This window comes from Pseudorca crassidens, chromosome X, assembly GCF_039906515.1.
Source record: "Pseudorca crassidens isolate mPseCra1 chromosome X, mPseCra1.hap1, whole genome shotgun sequence".
NCBI lineage: Eukaryota > Metazoa > Chordata > Mammalia > Artiodactyla > Delphinidae > Pseudorca > Pseudorca crassidens.
Genome location: NC_090317.1, coordinates 110,421,897 through 110,438,731, shown reverse-complemented (window position 1 = coordinate 110,438,731; position 16,835 = coordinate 110,421,897).

The window sequence follows — 16,835 nt, the reverse complement described above, 5'->3', positions numbered from 1 at the left end:
AGATGTTTTTGGTATTTACTAGAGAGTCACAGGAAATATGTGTATCATAAAAAGAACAGAGTCCCATACTTATATGGTTTAAATATAAATTTTATTGGGAAAACTTATAGGGAGAAAGTCTACAGTGAACAAAATCTTCTGTTTTATTATTCTGGATCTGGCTTAGCTAGATGTACCAGGAAAAGCGATCCAAAAGAAAAAACCCCACCCACCATGTTGCTTGATATATTTATAGGAAAAGTACATGAGGGACAGTTTATCTAGTCAATTACATAATAATGGAAGTTTCTTCTTTTTTTTAATGGAAGTATAACTGACTTACACTATTATATTAGTTCCAGGTATACAACGTAGTAATTTGATATTTTTATACATTACAAAATGATCTTGTTTGAAGAAGCCTGTCAAATAGAAGTCTTGGAGGAGACGTACCCACCCTTGCACCAGCAGTTTGTGTAAAGCAAAAGATAGAGCCATACAGATTTTTAAAAGTGGGCACCCACCAGTTTGAGAACTTGGATAAATGTGAGCCTTAGTTGAAATTTTATTTCCATTTCACAATGGAACTTTCTGGGACTTATCTCAATACATGGGATCTTAATTGACAGAACCTGTGGCCAGTTGGAAATGTTGGGTCGGTTAGTAAAAAATTTTCCTTCAGTGAGATGATCTGTTTCTATTGGGTTCACTAAGATGCAAGGCACTTCACCTCAAAAATCATGTAACAGGACAGTTTATTAAACATGTACATGAAAGTGCATGTTACAGTGACTGGTTTATGATGGACAGTCAGTAATTATTCATTGACTCTAAATGTGAAACAAAAGAAGCGGGGTTGTTGATGAGAATGTAGCCAGGACTATTCTACATGCTTAGTGCATCATATTTCATTTATTTCTCACATCAACTCTGTGATGTACCTCCTATTATTCTCATCCCCACTTCACATATGATGAATTTGAGGCTCAGAAAATTGTCTCAAATCACACAGTTTTTAAGAAAAGGATTATAAACCAAATCCTGGCATGTTTCTTCCATTCTATACTCTTAACCACCAAGCATATTGCCTCCCAATTTCCTTCCATAAATTGTTCAGTAAGATAATATGAAGAAGGGGCAAATAAATCTTTTTTCTTTCTTTCCATGGTAAAAAAAAAATCTACAAGAATATTGAGTTTTGTGCAAAAAGGGAAGTAGTTTCTTGTGTTTCATATTTGTACTATCCCATGCTATTAGTATAATGAAAATAGTGAAGAAATAAGGATCTGCTTCTGTGACTGTAGTAACTTAATTAAAAGCAAAGTCATTTAAATTTTCTTTCCCCTTTCTATCAAAGGAGTTAGTTGTCCACTTCACTTCTCAGGGGTACGGATATTAATGAATGAATGGCTGTAATAGGGTTGGAAAGTTTAGAGGAAAGAGTGTACAAGAATGAATCATAAATTGTATGGTTCAGATTTCCATTCTTAGATTCAAAACCCTTTAACAAGGTGAACGAGCACTGATAAAAAGCACATAGAACAGGAAAATGTTATGTCTGAACACAGGGAGGAAAGTATAGGCTTAAAAATGGAAGTTGTCAGTGTCTCGGGAAAGACATAATTGTGTTTGGGAAGATTTTAAAGGTTAATAAAATGTTTATCTCCTACTTTTGTCTTTTGGGGAATAAATGTAAATTATTGACATGATAGTTACAGAATATATCATGGTGTCCTATGGGGTCATTAATTCAATATTCTCCATATCTAAATGAACAAAGAGAATTATATTTCTACTTATGCTTGTAGATTTGCTGTGAGAGAAGTTGATCTGGATAGGAGTTATTCGCATCACATGTCTGTTTCTTTGCAATTATATGTTTCATGTTTCTAGGCCTGATTAGTCACTTGAACATCATCCTGATCATATACCAGGTACCTAATTATTGTTTAGCAGTAGCCATAAAATACACATGAATCCTTGTCAAGAGTCCTTTGAGCATTTTTTAGATTGCCCTTTTAGTTGTTTTTTTTCTGTGTCTCCCTACTATCTTTGGAAATCAAATAAAAACTTAGCAACTCAAATGTACTTTGAAAAACAAATAAAAAAATACAAGTTTAGCTGTCTAGAGTTTCCAATTCACCAATGTGATTGTGGCAGGCAGGATAATGCCCCCCAAAGATTTCCATATCCTGATCCCTGGAACCTGTGAATATGTTAGGTTACACAGCAAAGGAGAATCAAAGTTGTAGATGGAATTAAGGTTACTAATCACATGACCTTGAAAGGGGAAGATTATCCTAGATTATCTGGGTGGATTCAGTAGAATCACAATGGTTTTTACAGGTGCAAAGGGAGGCAGGAGAAGAGAGCAGAGAAGGGGATTTGGTGGGATAAGAGGCTAGAGTGATGTGACTGTTGACTGAAGATAGAAGAAGGCCATGAGTCAAGGAATTCAAGTAGCCTCTAGAAGCTGGAAAAAGCACGAAAACAGATGGTCCACTAGAGCTTCCAGAAAAGAACGCAATCCTGCCAATTTCACGATTTTAGCCCATTAAGACCCTTTTTGGAATTCTGACCTTCAGAACTGTAAAGTAATAATTTTATGTTGTTTTCATCCATTGTTTGTGATAATTTATTACAGTAGCAATGGTAACCAAATACAGTAGTTTAAATTTTTCCAATGCTAAAATCAAATAAAAATAGAATGTTTTAATTGACTTCAGTTACATTGAAAAATGCAATACAAGCACACCTCAGAGATATTGCAGGCTCAGTTCCAGACCACCGCAGTAAAGCAAATATTACAACAAAGTGAGTCATAAGAATCTTATGGTTTCCCAGTGCATATAAAAGTTATGTTTACACTATGCTGTAGTCTGTTAAGTGTGCAAAAGCATTATGTCTAAAAAACAATGCATATACCTTAATTAAAAATTACTTTATTGCTCACAAATGCTAACCATCATCTGAATCTTCAGTGAGCTGTAGCAGTAACATCAAAGATTACTAATCACAGATTACCATAACAAATATAATAATAACGAAGAAGTTTGAAATATGGGGAGAATTACCAAAATGTGACACAGAGACATGAAGTAAGCAAATTTTGTTAGAAAAATGGTACGAACAGACGTGCTCCACGCAGGGTTGCCACAAACCTTCAATTGGTAAAAAAAATGCATTATCTGTGAAGTGCAATAAAGTGAAGCGCAATAAAACAAGGTAGGCCTTTAATTGCTAACTTTGGACTTTATCACTGGTTAATAATTAGTTATTTTAAATACACTGGTAATTGGATTTAAGTAAATTTTATTCTTTCAGTATTCTTTTAAAAACCCATCTATATACATATTTATTCATGAATTGATGAGGCTGCCTGCCATTATCTAAAAGTATTAGGATTAAAATGGATATAAAGTAACCAGAGAACACAGGAAAGGAAAAAATATAGTTTATATTAGAAAATGCATATTTAAATATGCAGAGGAAAGAATGAAAGACGTAGTGATGATGTAAACTAAGAAGATACTTTTTATAGGTTTATGGAGTTACGGAAAACTATAGTTTTAAATTTTGGCATTTTCTTAATTGCTACAAAGAATAATCATTGGTTTTTATGAGAGTAAGGAGATAGATGGTTTTTTTTTAATTTTAAAATTTATTCTTATTTATTTTTAATTGTGGTAAAATAAATATAACATTTATCATTTTAATCATTTTTAAGTGTATATAGTTCAGTGGCATTAAATACACTTACATTGTTGTAAGTCAACAATCACCATATCCATCACCATAGCTTTTTTTATCTTATAAAACCAAAACTCTGTACCCATTAAACAATAACTTCATTCCTTGCTTTCCCTAACCCCTGGAAACCACCATTCTACTTTCTGTCTCTATTAACTACTCCAGGTACCTCATATAAGTGGAATCATATAGCATTTACCCTCTCATGACTGTCTTATTTCACTTGGCATAATGTTTTCAAGGTTCACCCATGTTGTAGCTTGTGTCAGAATGTCCTCCGTTTTTAAAGCAGAAACATATTCCACTGTGCAAATATGCCACATTTTGTTTATTCATCTGTTGACAAATACATGGTTGTATATCAATTATATCCCAATAAAGCTGAAAAAAATTAAATAACCAGAAATAAGACAAAATAATTTAGACTTAATATAATTTTCATCTTCTAGATCTTTGGCAAAAACTTTGTGTATATTCATAGACATTCTTTCTCAGGAAAGTCAATATACTCCTTATTTTAAGGTAATAAAATGAAACTCTGAATGAAAACTATTTTCTTACAGGAACTAATGTTTTTAATGTTAAGACTTTCCTTCCTTCCTCCCTTCTCTTTCTTTTTCTTCTTCCCTACCTTCTTTCCTTTCTTTCTTCTTTCCTTCCCTCTTTTCTTTCTTCCTCCTTTCCTTCTCTTTTTTCTTCCTCTCATTCCAGTTTACACTAAAGTAGTGAACTGCTCACTTTTCAAAGTCCAGCCTTGAAGTATCCTCATTTTGGGGGTGAGACACCTTTAATCTAACAGCCCACATTAGGTAATATCCTAATATTGTTTCCTAGTTGCATTTTAAACTGGAGGTAATAGCAAAATAAATAAAATCTCTAAAATATATTAAGTGCCCATATGTACATGGAATTTAATAGACTCAACTAGAAAACTAATAGAGAAATACTCTATCCACATCTAAAAAAAATAACCATGTGAGGATTTCTTTATAATGATGTAGGGGAGAAAAATTTTCCACCCTAAAATGTCTCTTTGGCATGTGGATTATTTTGAGCTGAAAAAAATCAAGGCCCAAAAGATTCCCGAAGAAGCTGACCTTCCCCCAACTGCCTAAAAGAATTTAGATAGAGGGCCTGTTCCCAGAATAGAAAGATCACCAACCAAAAATATGGGTGAAGTGTGGTGCCAAAGACTGGACAGGGCCTAGAGATTAGAGTCCATCAGTGTCCTATTGTCTCTATATGGGCCGGCAAACATTTGCTTACCAAATATTTGCTTTTCTATCTCCCTGTGAATTGCCTCCCTACTCTTTCGAGTCCCAAAACATTACCCCCAACATCCTCTTCTGTCTTTGACTGAAGATGGTATTGGCAAGTTACTCGGTTTTCCTGGGTCTCTCCCATGTACACACATTAAACTTTTATTTCTCCTATTAATCTATCTCAAGTTAATTTAATTCTTAGATCGGCCAGAGGAACCTAGAAGGGTAGAGGGAAATTTTTTCCTCCTCGACAATGCTCACTTAGAATATTGGTAATAACATTATAAGATTCAGAGAAGTTATCACATTGCATCTTATCTAAGGATAATTAGGTAGCAGGGCCAGTGTTAATCCTTTAATTAATGACACATTAGGTGATACAGGAAAATCCCTCTATTAAATGTTGTGTGGAGGTAGTGGGGTAATCCTAACTATAAGGCAGTTGCTGATAGGATACCTGCAATACTTGCATACTATATACTTTGACTACTTAATTAAAGGCTATACATAGTGTATGCAAATAATACATTCCCAAGAGTAAGTACACAGTAGAAATACAAAATGATGAAGAACTTCCTATTAAATTGACCAGAAATTGATGTAGGTGCTTTCATTTGCTTTATTCAGTATTAAAATCTTGACTTTTTTGTGATTGATTTGTTTTAAGGTTAACTGTTCCATACACAGCAGGTATTCCATAAATAATGTTGACTGACAGATGGTTAAATGTTAGAATGTGCTTCATCCTTACAGGTAAATAGACACCTGGTGATTGATTATGGTCAAATATTCTTTAAGATAAATTTTGTGCGTGTTTCAGAATAATTACTTGCTAAGTTTAATTCTGAATTTAGAATGGTTTATAACTATCATTAATTAGTCTGATTTCGTTTTTATTATGGGGTTGAATCCAAACTGGTTAAAATGTTTTAGTGCCACACTATTTACTGTTCAAAATTCTATTTTTAAAACTTTAAAGATATACAAGGTAGTTTTTCTTCTACTATTGTTGTAGTAAATTCCAGGAGAGTAACTCTAAAAAGACTGCTGCTTAATCATCAATGAGAAAATCAGCAGATTCTCTGTTCATTTCTTTTAACTCATGAAGCTAAGTTATATGAAGTCCGTTCCCTCACAAGGTACGATAGTGTTCGATAACTTTAACCATGATTTTTCCCAACAGGGCAATAACTCTTTCAGGATCCTACTCTTTAAAGCACTAGAGACCTATTAACTCCATATTGTGAAGATAATTCATGCACATGTAAATGTCCTCATTTAAATGTTTCACTTCATTTCTTCCAGTATGTAGAGTTCAGAGGACTTAGGTTCTTTGCAAATAAATTCATGCCAGAACCCCAGGTATGGTTATCCAAAGGAACAAATATATTGGACAGAAAAGGTTAAAATAGGTGACTTGAATCACCCCATAACACACCTTAAGCATGTATTTTTTATAATATTCAATGGCATCTTTATTCAGACATTTTCACAATTTACATCTGAGTGTTTGTAGGTTAAAAACTACATCGAGATAATATTTTATTTTAATCCACTGATTTAATAATATTTTATCTGAGTACTTCTCCAAACTAAATGATCAGGTCATGTCAGCTCCCAAACTGATATTAGAATAATAATATTAAAACAAAGCATAGAAAATTAAGTAAAATAATCAAAAGGCTATACTTGTGATCTGGAAAATAGTAATAGGTAACATGTCAGACATGCTTACATGGTAGTGTCCTGAATATCACTGAATGAGGATTTGTTAAGATAATACATGACACATTCTGATACATTCTTTTTGTCCCCTTCAACTAATGACACATGTTGTTGTTGTAAAGACAATTAACTAAAACTTTCCCTGAAATTTCCTTTCATGACACCAGATGGTGCTTCCAATTATGAATTGGTTCTAAATAAAGAATTCTTTGGAAATGCTATAGAATAATAGCACTAAAGGAAAATTTTAGAAGATCCAGCCACTTCTCTCCTCCCACCCCCACATTAACAAATGAAGAAGTTCTAAAAAGTTAAATGGCAAGTGACATTACCAATGTCCCCCAGGTTTTTGATGACCGATCTGGGCAGGAACCTAAGGATCCTGACACCCAGTTGTTTGAATTAGTTTTCATTATTTTGTGCTAAAGATCCTGTTTCTGCACTCATAGCTACAGGTGACTGTTTACACAATATGTAATAGGGAATTGCTCTATGTAGATGTGTGTGTGTGGACATGTGCACTTGTGTCTAATTAAAAAAAAACTCAAGTCATTTCCTTCCATTGTTATATCAACCTCATGTTAACCAATTCAACAATATTTTATAAAAACCTTATATCTTCTCAAAGGATTTTTTTTTCTAAGTTGGGCCACATAAATAGCTCTATTTCCAGGTAACACTATTTTGTAGAATTCTATTTACCAAAAGAATTTAGCTAGAATGTGTAAATCATTTATTCCATATTTACTGATAAATATATCATACTTTAAAAAATATTTCCAATAAGAACTTAGGAATTGTCATACAAGGTTTGGACTACTCTGTATACTACCCAAACTCTATGCTGTCTCAATGAACACATCCAATAGGGATCTTAGAGGAAATATGAGAGGAGGCATGATTTTTCCCCTGACGTCATTTTAAAAAGTAAAAGATGTAGCTTTAAACACAGTAGCTCACCATTCTCCAATAATAGGTCTCTCTAACATGGACTTATCAATGTTTTTTGTTTTTTTCATCTGCACGGCCTCTTGTAATATTAGAGAAAGTTCTCACTGGCATTTTTCAAAAAGATGATGGATCAGTTTTTCTCAGTCACAAGCCTTAGGAAGTGTCTGACTAGCATAAGCAAAAATTTGAAAGAGAGTGCAGCAGGGTCACAAATCAGTGAATAAAACCATATGACATTATAAAGTATAGGTAGGGAGACCTAGTTCCAAGGAGGGTGGTAAGAAGGAAATCGGGAATCTGGGTCTAGGAGGCAGCCCCAAATAGTACAGTTTCTAATATAATCCTATGTTTGCAGGCTGGTACTTTTTAAGTGTAAGAGCATGAGTGAATTGAATTAAACTAGGATGCATTGATATGTATCCTTAATTAAAATTATGATATATATTGTTTATCTACTATTTATCATGGCATCATCAATTCCCTATAAATATTTAACAATTCTCTGCAATTTGTCAGATATCGTGTCTCTTTTATCTCATTGTATGGATGGATCCCTAAAATACATTACATGTCAATGATTTAACAAATATATTGATAATACACAAATGGGCAGAGGACCTGAATAGACATTTTTCCAAAGAAGACGTGAAAAATGGCCCATGGGCACATAAAATGATGCTCAACATCGCTAATCAGGGAAATGCAAATAGAACCACAGTGAGATAGCACCCCATACCTGTTAGAATGGCCAGTATCCAAAAGATAGCAAATAACAAGTGCTGGTGATGATGTGGAGAAAAGGGAACCCTGATGCACTGTTGGTGGGAATATAAATTGGTGCAGCCACCATGGAAAACAGTATGGAGATTCCTCAAAAAATTAAAAATAGAACTACCATATGATCCAGCACTTTCACTCCTGGGTATTAATACAAAGAAAAAAAACTAATTAGAAAAGATATACACACTCCTATGCTCATTGCATTATTATTTATAATAGCCAAGATATGGCAGTAATCTAAGTGCCCAGCAATAGATGAATGGATAAAGAAGATCTGGTATATGTATATCTCATTGTATATACTTTACTCAGCCATGAAGAAGAATGAAATCTTCCCATTTGCAACACTATGGGTGGACCTAGAGGGTATTATGCTAAGTGAAATAAGTCAGATAGAGAAAGACAAATACTGTATGATTTCATTTATATGTGGAATGTAAAATATAATTCAAATGAACAAACATATCCAAATAGAAACAGAGTTATAGACACAGAGAACAATCAGGTGGTTGCCAGAGGGGATGGAGGTTGGGGGGAGGAAAGAAATAGGTGAGGGAGATTAAGAGATCCAAACTTCCAGTTGCAAAATAAATGAGTCAAGGGGATGAAATGTACAGTGTGGGGAATATAGTCAGTAACTATGTAATATCTTTATATAGTGACATATTGTAACTAGACTTATAGTGGTGATCATTTTGAAATGTATAGAGATATTGAATCACTATGTTCTGTAACAGGAACTAATATTGTGTTGTAGGTCAAGAGATCAGATTTGTGGTTTCCAGAAGAAGGGGGTTGGTTGGGGAAGGGGAATTGGATGAAGGTAGTCAAAAGGTACAAACTTCCAGTATAAGATACGTAAGTACTAGGGATGTAATGTATTGATACAGCATGATAAATAATTAACACCGCTGTATGTTATATATAAAAGTTGTTAAGAGAGTAAATCCTTAGAATTCTCATCACAAGAAAAAAATTTTTTCTTTTTCTTTTATTTTGTATCTATAGGAGATGGATTTTCACTAAAGTTATTGTGGTAATCATTTCATGATGTATGTAAGTCAAATCATTATGCTGTACACAAACTTATACAGTGCTGTATGTCAATTATATCTCAATAAAACTAGAAGAAAAAAGAAAGATCACACACAGGCACTGACATCTTTGCAAGGCAGAACACACACGTATTGCAACAATTCTTATAGATTGCCTATGACTGTGAGCTTAAATTGAAACACTTGTTTTGAAAATAACTCATTTAGCATCACATTAATAGTCATATTATAAAAAGGATGATGTACAAATAATTTTCAGTAAAGGGCATTCTTGTGTCATTAGGGAAGTGCTCTTTTTAAGTGTCAAACCATTACAGTTGGAAACTGTCACTAAGAAGGTAGCCATCTGTCATTATTTATTGTCAACAGGAACATTCATTGACATTGCTTAAGTGAACTCTGCTAGCATTTCTCACTCTTGTTTAGTTATTATGTGTACAATTGGCCATTTGCATAAAAGCCCACTGACATAAGTCTAACAGAATTTTAAAATTAGGTTTTATTTCACGCACTATTTGGATTTCTTTTAAAGAAAAAAAGGAAGCAAGAGCTACAAAAAGTAATATTTTTCCCATCGAGAATATTGCCTAGTTTATGACCATGAATATCAGTAGATGACAAGTCAATAAGTTTTACCATTTGCAGCTTCTAAAATTTATCACTAAATCTGAGAAAAATCTTGTGTATTATTTCAGGATATAGTGCCAGCAAGAAATATTCTATCTTAGGAATAATGCTAGCAACTAGAGAAAAGGGGGAATATTATGTGATTATAAGTACGATTTAACTTTAATATGGAAAACAGAATGCTTAGGATGACCATGAAATATTCAATTAGTTCCTTTTAATTATAGGATCCAAAATAGTTCACTTCTTTGCCTTGACCATTTGTCTTTTTTCATTTGGAGGTCATTTGCCCTTCATTCTATTTATCTTTTCCCAATTTTATATCCTTAAGATAAATTTTAGAAATATAACAAATTGCCCTTTAAATAGTTGGCCTTGTCAAACTGATAGGCAGGAAGTGGGAAAAAAATTGCTCACTTCTAAAGGTCCATTTACCTATTAATGACAGGGTAGGTTACTATATTTTCTGTATATGAATTACTTCATCCAAGGTGGAGAGCCTGGCAGAGACAAATGGGATGAAAGGTAGGCTTTCCAAATGCCACTTTAAAAACCTATGACTTATTTTCCATTTGCTAGAGAAATGGTTTTGAAATATGTAACTTTTATTTTACAAAGAGCTTGGAGGGAGGCAAAACTGCAGAACCAGTAAGCATCCTTCCTGGGGTTACTTACGCATGGAACATTACTGGGAAACCTGTTCCATTATTTATTACCTGTGAGATTTGGGGCAAGACATTTCATGTTCCTGAACCTTAGTTTTCTAATCTAAAAAGAGGGGTTAAAAATAACTACTTAGTAATGTTTTTTGAGGATAAGCTATATAAAGTATTTAGAGTAGCTCGCACAGTTGGCATTAAATAATTGGTAGCTAATAATGTTATTATTATTACTAGTGATACAAATATTGGGTGTTTATAAATTGCAGTTATCCAATGGACAACATTGTATATAGTCAAAAGTTTGCATTTAGTTTTGTTTTTTGTTATGAAGCTTATCATTCTATGAATTACAAGAAAAGTTTATATATTTGTCTTTATGCTTTGTAATTGATTTTATATTTGCATAACCATTTTTGTTAATTGATCCATTACCATATATTTAGGGATCGCTCACTGTTTCTAACACCACCCTTCTTGGGCACAGGACACATGACTTAACAAACTGTCAGTCACTGGTGTGTTTTTCCTGTTCACATCAACATGGCAAATATCTTACCCCCTCCTCCCCTCCCCCCAAAAACATTCAGGCGAGAGAAAAAAACCCAGCTAGACTGTAAGTGGTCTCCCAACATTCACTACGAATCCTGACTAATCACTATTTTCCAATGTAGACAAGATTATTGGATTTTGTCACCTACCTGCTTATATCCCTTCAGTGATTCTCACTGATTTTAGGAACATGAGCAAACCCTTGAGGCCAAGACTCTACTTGTCTTCTCATTGACAAAGTGCCAGCCATATTGTATTTCTTCCCATTCCTCAAAAATCTTCAAGCTCCCTCCTGCCACAGGGATTTTTCACATGCTGTTCCCTCTAATTGAAATGCTCTTCTAAGTTTCTCTTCATCTAGCTCACTCATATTCATGAGTGATTCATATTCATCCTTTGATACTGACTTAAACATTATTTCCCCCAGCGAAACCATCACGGATCACTTACTACATTCAACTCCAGAACATTTCCATCTCATACGATCACATTCCTTTCCTTCAGCAAAAAAAGACATATAACAATGAGATTTCCATTAAATAAGATATGTGTGCGTGGACTTTAAAATTTCCAGGTATCTAAAGTTTTAGACAGGAGCTCTATATCTGGGACAGTATATCAAGATATATATATTTAAGTATAATCAGCATCTGTTCTGCTTTTGAAAACAAAAATCTATCCGTAAGAATACTTCTGTTACCATACCACCCAGCAATTCTATCCCTAGGTATCTATCCAAGGTAAATGAAAGCATATGTTCACCAAGATTTGTACAATAATATTCACAGCAACTTTATTCATAATGGCCCCAAACTGAGAACAACTTAAATGTCCATCAACTGGTGAATGGAAATAAAAAGTGGCATATCAATACAATAGAGTACTATTCAGCAATAAAAGGGAACGAGCATTGATACATGCAACAACGTGGATGAAGCTCAAAAACATTATGCTGCTAAGTCCAAAAATCCAAACACAAGAGACTATATATTGTAAGATTGCATTTATATGAAATGTCCAGAAGTGGCAAACTTATAGAAACAGAAAGTAGATTAGTGGTCACCTGGACCTAGGGGTGATGAGGATTAACTATAAATGGGCATGAGGGATCTTATTGGAAGGATTAGAATGTTCTAAAGCCAGTTTATGGTGATGGCTGCATCATTCGGGAAAGTTACTAAAAATCATTGAATAGTTACAAATATGAAAAATTCAAGTTAGGGGAAAAATAATAAGAGTAATGCAATGCATGCAAAGCATTTCGCACAACATCAGGCGTAGAGTAAAAAGGTCATTAAACCTTGGCTAATGTTTTTTTTACATCTTTATTGGAGTATAATTGCTTTACAATGGTGTGTTAGTTTCTGCTTTATAACAAAGTGAATCAGTTATACATACACATATGTTCCCATATCTCTTCCCTCTTGCGTCTCCCTCCCTCCCACCCTCCCTATCCCACCCCTCTAGGTGGTTACAAAGCACAGACCTGATCTCCCTGTGCTATGCGGCTGCTTCCCAGTAGCTATCTATTTTTCATTTGGAGGTGTATATATGTCCATGCCACTCTCTCACTTTGTCACTAATGGTATTTTTTAAAGACAATTCCACTGTTCATATGTGCATAACAGCTTTGCCACTAAATGTCAAGATCTGATGAAAACAAATGTTCCCTCTTCAAAGCTGACTCTGTCTCTATTTACTTACTCCTTATAAACCATAGCTGTGGGAGAAATAAAGAATTAGCCATTGTGATTATCTTGGAGAGAAGGCAAGACGTGTCCTCATTTAGCCATGATACAAAACAGTACATTTTTTTAAAAAAAATTTTTTAATTGAAATATAGCTAATGTACAAGTTCATGTTAGTTTCAGGTGTACAGTACTGTGATATATATATATACACTCCTTTTTAGGTTCTTTTCCCTTATGGGTTATTACAAAATATTGAGTATAGTTCCCTGGGCTATACAGTAGGTCCTTGTTGGTTATCTATTTTATATATAGTAGTGTGTATATGTTAATCCCAACTTCCTAATTTTCCCTCCCTCACCCCTCTTTCCCCTTTGGTAACCATAAGTTTATTTTCTATGTCTGTGAGTCTATTTCTGTTTACAAAACAGTATTTGATTGACACCAGGATAGTGGTTATGTTTTTTATTATTAATTTTTACTTATTAAATGCACCAGCTAAGACTAAATTGGAGCAACATTATAAATTGAACTAAGCCCTCTAATGCGAGCAACATTATAAATGAACTAAACCCTCTAATATGCACATACCTATGTACGTACATTAATTCATTCATACATATACAACTGCGTTCACTCATTAACCATATGCAAGACCCTCTCAATAAAACCTTTCACAATTATTAATGACTCTAACATCAATGGAGATAATTCTTTAGCAAGTCTGGCCTCTCAGTTTCTGGACCTTCTTTCCTTCCGTGTGCTTTTCCTTAGCCACCATTCCATGATCACACTTAGTCATTAATAATATATGCTTGCTCATCCTTAAATAATATGAGCTTCAAACATTTCACTCTCTAAAGATTACTCCCTCTAGTACCTTGACTGCAACAACTCTTTTTTTTTTTTTTTTTTTGCAGTACGTGAGCCTCTCACTGTTGTGGCCTCTCCCGCTGCGGAGCACAGGCTCCGGACGCGCAGGCTCAGCGGCCATGGCTCACAGGCCCAGCCTCTCCGCAGCATGTGGGATCCTCCCGGACGGGGGCACGAACTCGTGTCCCCTGCATCGGCAGGCGGACTCTCAACCACTGCACCACCAGGGAAGCCCCTGCAACAACTCTTTGACCTTATAAGAACAAACAATCTATGAATGTTACCAGGTTTTCACATGCTTCCCACTCCTCTAAGTGTACAATAATAACCTCACTTTCAACTTTATTCAGATTAGATCCCACAATACAAAATTATGATAGCTGCCTTACATGCACCCTCAATCTAATCCTTTCTTACTTTTTTTTTCCAATTACACTTGCCCGAAATCTTGAGTTGCAACAGCTTGAGGTAGGATCTGAAATATAATAATGTTGGTGGAGGTTTGGAATGGACTGGAAGTCATTACCAAAATAAGTAGAGGAATTATGATTACAGTACCACAAAAATATCTGACTCAACTGCTACAGTGATTGGGAAATAGTATATGACATGAGTTAGAAAAATCAAACATGGAGAAGACCCAAATTTCTAAATTATTTTTGAATTCTGCGATATAAAATTTAACTTATAAGTTAAACTTAAAAGTTATTTCTTTTACTGTTGAGTAACTTAAGAAATACAAACACGTTCCCAAGAGTCAGCAAATCAAGGACAGAAACCTAAAGTTTAGTCTCAAATGTACACTGTTAAAGAACATAGTATTATAATCATTTTGATTTCTTCTTGCTTTCCCACAGGGGTAAGACAATATTGGTTTCAAGCTCTAACGTGTATTATCTAAAAGAGTGTCAGTACAGTTACCATAAAAGCATTTTGCTAAAATTTGATACTAGCTAAATATATTTGTTTCTGGACATCTAGTATAAAGCCAACAGTGAGTTAGTTCCATCTACTTTAGGCTTGTGCTGCATAATGAGTGTCATTTGGTGACAGCTTAATTCTGTTGTGCTGATTATCTCAAACCTGAATGTTATGGCAATGCAGATACACTCTCTCATTTACCTTTATATGCCTGATAGAATGTATAATTACAGTTGGGATTAGCCTAATCCATTCTCTACGTACGTAATGAGCTGAAGTAACATTAAACTCAAAATGGAAAGGAATTTAGCATATTTTAACTCTTCTTCACTCTGGCATGATTTTATTTTTATAGATTCACTTAGCTTGATCCATTACCACCCTCCCTTTCATTCTGGTACACATTCTAAATTCATTCATTTCATAATCTCATGAGTTGAAGTCAATGGCATTTTACCTGGAAATAAAAATGTTATGATTATTAAACCACAAGAAGGCAACTGGTAATTTGAATTTCAGTATTTGCATTACAATGCGTATGTAGAGAGAACATTTTGATAATAATGATTTATCTGTAGATGAAATAGTTTCTCTAAAGGAGATTGAATTTTAAAAGTCTGAGATGGTTGAAACAGGTTACCTTTACTACTGATATCAAAACAACATATTACTCTATGAAGTCCATAGTAAAATTCATATAATAAAGAAGAAATAAATAATGTACTTAAGATGGGTTTCTCTTTTTTTTCTGGTGCACCCATCTCTTACAGAATAAGGTTCTGATAGAGAAAAAGAAAATCAGAAACTGGTCACTTAGGAAGCATTCAAGTTCTAGAAGCAAACCAATTAATGTTTATTTAATGAACATATATATAATGTGTAAAGTGATCATCTAAGCATGGAACAAATGACACTAAAACATATAATAGTTCCTGTTTCAAATAAGTTTTGAGCTAGTTGTTCAGATAATACATACAGAAATTTCAAGGTAATATAATGGATAATGCAGAGAACTTGAACAGACAAAGAAGAAGGAAAGTATTATATAATAAATGAATAATCAATACATTCAGCTAGATTTAAAGATAGATTTGACTGCACAGAAATAAATACTAGTCACTGTTGTTTCACTTCAGGTAATGGTTGAATACCTTCTTTCAGAATCACCTTCCTGCAGAAAACCATTATCAACTCTGGTGTAAAAGCTACTTGAAGGCACTAAAGAATGACCAAAATTAAACAAAAACTGGAGGAAAGGGAAATGCTTTGAGTAAAATTCCTGAGTAATAAGACTTCTTGCCTGAGGGCACTTCCCAATTCGTGTGCGGCTGCTAGAAGGAAAGGAGTCTTACTGGCTTTAGGAGTCAGAAGAGTTTGGTGTATATCAACACAGCTGAAAAGTGATAGGGATATCTGGAAGGAGGGAGCCACAGAAGGGGCAGTCCTCAAATATAGATATAAAGTTGGAGAGCATACAACAGCTAAAAGGTTGAAAGAACTAAACAGTTTCAGCGGCTGCCCATCACGGAGTTAGGGGTTAAGATGTGGTCTGGGCTGGTATAGAGTTGGGATTCAGTTGATTCAAGTTAACTTCCAGCTAGAAGAAGAATAAGAGAGAGATATCAGAATCCAGAATCTCTACAATATCTCATCCACAATGTGCACTAAATAATAAAATTTTGCTAATTTTGTGTAGAAACAGAGAAATAGGACTCAAGAGAAAAAGCCCGAAATGTACCAAAAACCTACAGCTAACATTATACTTAATTCAGAAATATGGAATGCTTTTCCCCTAAGATTGAGAAGAAGACAGAGTCTACTGTCTATTCAATTTGAACTGAAGTTACTAGTTAGTGGAGGAAAAAAAAAAAAAGAGAGAGAAAAGAAATAGCAGAAAGACTAGAAAAGAAGTAAAACTGTATTTAATCACAGACGACATGATTATTTATGTAGAAAACCCTAAGGAATCCATTTAAAAACTACAAAAAATAAGTGATTTTTAACAAGGTCATG